This window comes from Choloepus didactylus, chromosome 5 (assembly GCF_015220235.1).
Source record: "Choloepus didactylus isolate mChoDid1 chromosome 5, mChoDid1.pri, whole genome shotgun sequence".
Classification (NCBI taxonomy): domain Eukaryota; kingdom Metazoa; phylum Chordata; class Mammalia; order Pilosa; family Megalonychidae; genus Choloepus; species Choloepus didactylus.
The window spans coordinates 152398126-152403600 of NC_051311.1; the positions used below are offsets into that span (position 1 = coordinate 152398126).

The 5475-nt window shown below is 38.1% G+C and overlaps 1 pseudogene; it reads left to right on the top strand.

Moving 5' to 3' along the window:
* Positions 1–4833: 4833 nt before the first annotated feature.
* Positions 4834–4933, top strand: LOC119535591 (annotated as a pseudogene).
* The last annotated feature ends 542 nt before the right edge of the window (positions 4934–5475 follow it).

Consider the following 5475-nt stretch of genomic DNA (forward strand, 5'->3'; position numbering starts at 1 on the left):
CTTGTTCATCTGTATTCTGAGGACCACTGTTTGAAAAGAGTGAAATATTTAAAGTAAGGCTGGTGGCTAAATGTCAACAGTGTGCAGGCAGGCATCACAATTCAGAAACAGCACAAGAATTTGAACAGATTGAAACTGAGTGACCCCAGGATTTGAGAGCAGCTGTTGCAGAAAGAACTCTAGCCAAGCAGACTAAAGAAATGTGACCAGGGCTAGGGAAGCCCTTACAAATGATGTGTCATGACCGTGAAATACTCGGAAACCAAAGGAGAGGTTCCCAGAATCCAGCAATCGGAGATGTATTGTGAAGGAGACAGCTCAGAGAATAACAGGAGAGCATTTGAACAAAAGGGTTAGATAATCTTGCAAGATTAGGAGACAGAGCTGTAAGCAGCAACAGATTCTGCAGTGAGACAGAGGACAATATTCATATGTACATTTTCCAAAATCACAATGCAGTTTGTTCAGCCTTCCTGACACATATGGAGAACAACTCACCAGCAGTGCCATCTTGGAATATGGAGGCGAACACACATAACAGTCTTCAATAAGAATCTTGGCAGCCTCAGTCGTCTCAACATGGATTAAAACACCATCAGCAAATGCTTGATTTCCTGAGGGATACTTGCACAGAGAGCAGTTGACCAGCTGTGCTCCCTCTCTCAGAGGAAGTGGGCTTAAGTAGCAACAGGGGGCTTACAGGTCAGTGTAAGGATATTCTTTCTAACGGGAAAGTCATGGGATGTAGCTACCAGAATAGATTATCACGGAAGACTAAGGAATTCCATTCCCCAGAGGGAGCTGTCTGCTGCAGTTGGTGCCAATTGCAGTCATAGCTCTTCTGGATTCCCTGAGATAGTAGTGAAATCTCTGCAAATTCCATCCAAGGAGTATCTAATACATAAATTGCCAAAGCATCGAGGACTTGAGGGAACAAGGCAAACAGGACCCATTAGGTTCAAATAATCCTCAGAAGATTCCCTGGTAGCTTCCTGACAATCCATATTCTAGCAAACAATCAGTCTACTCTTCTTTGTTTAATAAGGGATGTTCCATGGATTTCCATGGCCCTTTGCTTCTCTCATTTTTCTACTTGTTTTTGATAATTTCACCCACTCTTAGAATTTCCACCAAATGGTAATCAGAAATGGACTCTGGAGGGAAAACACAAGTCAGTTTTGCTATGTTATAAGCTCTGCTAGCGTAAGTGGCTTCCTAAAACTCAGGACAGAAGCTACTTCATAAACTACTGTAAGGTGATTGTCACTGATTTGGACTCTGCCTGGAAACAGTGCAGTGGTAGGAAAACAGCATGGGATTGGCAGTTGGTCAGACTTCATTATGTCACACATTGAACCTCCATTCATCACTGGTAAAATGGAGACACCTCATGGGATCATGGTGAGGATTAAATGAGCTAATGAATCCCCAGCATGGAATAGGGCTCCCCTGCACTGTTACCACTGCTGAAACAGGGAAACCTGGCACATTCACCAAATAGGCAAGTAAACCAAGATCCTTGAGGATCTCAAAGCAAGGACTGAAGAGAGGAAAGAGAAATTAGAGAGGAGAAGAAACAAGCAGAGAGAAGCAGAAATGTTGGAGCTGAGTCAAAAACAAGGAGGTGACCAGAGATGCTTCTGCATCTCTAGAGTTACTGCCTATTTTTGCTGCCTCTACAACTATTACTACCACTAGCACCACTGCTATTACCTACCATTTATTGAGGACTGTGCCAGGGACAATGGACCAGTCTCTGTGCCAAGGACAAATGACTAGTACATCACCTCTGATCATTTAACCAGAAAATGGCAGATTCAGATCTGAACTCAAATCTGCCTGAATTCAAAGCCCATGCATTTGTTATACTATGAATGATGGTGAATAAAGTGGGGCATGGCCACATGTTTGCCAACACTTTTTCATGACTTTTGCTTTATTTTGTGTTCCCTGAGCAGCCTTTCAATAAACCCTCACTAAATGTGTTTCCTTAAGTTTGTCTCCATCCCTTGAAACCTGAGAAAGCCTGAACATACAACTCGGGGTCTTGATTTTTTTTTGCTTTGCTTTGTATTCCCTTTTCAATAAACTCTCACTAAGTAAAATTCCCTAATCTCATCCCTGTTCCTTGAAATCTGGCAGAGCCTTAACACTCAACTTGGGTTCCTCTGTGTCTCTACACCAGACCTTCTCTGTCTGATTGAGCAGTCCCACAACCAGAAGTTGGTACCTAGACATCTCTGTCATTATATGATCATTTAATGCTATAAATCTCACTCTAAGCACTGCTTTAGCTGCACCCTACAAATTTCAATATGTTGTAATTTCCTTTTCATTCCCTTCAAACTATTTTTCTAATTTCCCTTGACACCTCCTCTTTGAGCTATTGACTATTTAGAAGTGTGCTGTTTTATTTCCATGAGTTTGGAGATATTCATATTACCTTTCCGTTATTGATTTCTAGATTAATTCAATTATGGCCAAAGAACATAATTTGCATGATTTTATTCCTTTTAAAATTACATTTTTTTAATAATCCAGAATATGGTCTATCTTGGTGAATGTCTGTGTGTACTTGAAAAAAAAAAAAGGTGTATTTTGTGTTTTATAAATATAAATTAGGTTGATTTGGCTGCTGGTGTTGTTTAATTCTTCTTTTTCACTGCTGATTCTATTTCTACCTCCTGTTCTATTGATTATTGAGGGAGGAGTGTTGAAGTCCAAATGTAATTTTTTCCTTTATTTCTTTCAGTGTTTTTTCTTCCTGTACCTTGAAGCTTTGTTTTAAGTGTATAAATATTTAGGATTATTATGTTTACTTGGGATTTTATCAGTATGTAATGTCTCTCTTTACCCCTGGTAATTTTCTTTGTTCTGATGTCTATATTCAAAATTTGCCCCAGCAATCACTGAATATGTATACAAAATCCAAGCACACACAAGTTCAGAAGCCTCTTTCTTATGGAAATCTTGTCTGCAGATAGAAGCACACACTCAAGCACACAAACAAACAGCCAAGTAAGATACAGATAAAAGAGACTGGGTTTCAGGATTAGAATCTTATCTAAGGAAATAGTGGAGGCTTACAAAATTGAACTTCAGGCATCACTATGAAGTTGTCTGGTCCAAAGGCTCATTTAGTGTCTATAAGGTTGTTATAAAATCAAATCATTTTGGAAAAGTCATTAGTCCAGTTGGAACTTCAGGCCAATTTTTCTTTTTTATTAAATGCAATTTTATTGAGATATATTCACATACCATAAAATCATCCAAAGTGTGCAATCAATTGTTCACAGTATCATCGTATGGTTGTGCATTCATCACCACAATTTTTTGAACTTTTTCATTACTCCAAGAAATAAAAATAAAAGTAAAAAAGAACATCCAAAACACCTCATACTCCTTTTCCCCCCTATTATTCATTTACTTTCTGTCCCCCTTTTTTCTACTCATCTGTCCACACAATGGATAAAGTCAGTGTGTCAGGCCCACTTTTGATTTCATTTCTCTCATTTGAATATGGATTTTTTCTCTTATGCTTCCTTCTTCTATTGCTTATGTTTTCTCCCTCAAAAGCCAGAGGCTAAATGATTTTATTCAAGCAGCATTATCAGACTCATTTAAGAATGTTTCATATTTTCCTAAAGAAGCAAATGCAAGACTACCTGTGAGACATTCTCTGGATCCTTATGAAACAGAGGTCAAATTTGCCTCAAAGTGACCCCTAATTAATATGATATTTTTATTTGAGTTGGCTATTATTTTGCTTCCCCCTCTTTAATAATCTTTTAAGATAAAGACAGACTTCCAGAGAAAAATAACAAAACCAGCTCAGAAACATAATATCTTCAGGGCTGAGATTTTAATTGAAACGATGAATGGAAGGAAAAGTAGAGATAAACCTCCATTTGCATTGTGAATGCCATCCACACACTAGAAGCTTCAGGGATTACAGTTAGCAAGAAGTGATATAAATCACTCTCCATCGTTGAGGAAGGGTAGTTGCTCAGGAAGTCATCAGAGAAGACCTTAACAAAATTCCTTTTCCAGCCTCCTAATTCAGTAGCATGATCATCGGAGGAGAGGAAAGGCAGTGGGGCATTCAGACAAGTCACCTGGTGTCCTGGACAACATAGGGTACTGGGGTGAGGAGGGCGTGGAGACCATGCAAGGGCAGGCCCTGGGCCCCTGGCCGTGGCTTCCTCCTGGAGCTTGGCTATTCTAAAGGGAGAAGCTTGTTACCAGGAGAACCTGTGTTTCTCTACTTCCATATTTTTTCAAACACAGTGAATAAATATCAGAATCAAAGTGCTTTGGGATTGCAAGTTGGCTCTCTACCTACTAGGTTTGCTGGATTTCTGGAAAGTAATACAAATTTCCAGTAAATGTCATCTTTATTATTATTATTATTTCATTATGATTAAAAAATTTCAAGGGGGGCTTATCCCATTCTTGGGATAACTGTAATATAAATATAAACCAAACATAAAGATGAGCAAAGAAAGAAAAATCACTCATGTTATGCAAACATATTTGTGTGCCAACAGAAAGAAAATTCTTTAAGAAACCAGCTTTACTTGCTGCCAGGAACAGGAGGAAAATTTAGAGAATTTCTCACTTTCAATTCTAAATGATTGAAGAAGACATTTTATCTTTGAAACAAGTTTGAGCAGTTATGAATAGGGCTCAGGGGAGTTTGCATAAAGAATAAAAATATTTACTGGCTGGTTGAGGGATTATAAACTATAGAGGTGCAGTTTGATAGATTAGCTTCTGCAAAGATCATCTTACAAAAATAGTAGGCATATATGAGAAATTTGAAAGTTACATGCAGCGCTCACTTCAGCAGCATATATACTAAAAATTGGAATGATACAGAGAAGATTAGCATAGCCTCTGTGCAAGGATAACACGTGAAGCTTTCCATATTAAAAAAAAAAAGTTGCACAGAAAAGATAAGGAGAGGAAAGCAGTAAGAAGAGGAAAGCAGTAATTGCCTGATATATTCTGAACAGTATCTGAAAAGTTACTGAGCAGCTTCTGCCTTGTTAAATGACTCAACTCATTCTGCCATAAAAGGAACAGAAGGGACTATGGCACTCCAGCTAAAGCTAACATTCTCTGGACAAGTTCCTGAGCAGCATAATCTTGGCAGTGGAAAAGATCTGGATATTATAGTTTAATGTCTTTGGCATACTGTTGATCAAGGATGAGAAACAGTTTAATTGTAGGTCCAGTATAACAACAACATAATTGTTTATAATAAGCAAATTGGGTTGCCACTCCGTTTTTCATTCATGGTTGAATTGCAACCATAGGCTGGCTACAAATGCAATGGAAATAATGAAAGCACTTGCTGTGAACCACTGGCTATGTAGAACTTCCAATCAAAATATTGTACATTTTGCTTTTTTAACTGTGTACTACAAATTATTTATACCCATAAAATTTATAATAAACCTATGTACATATGTA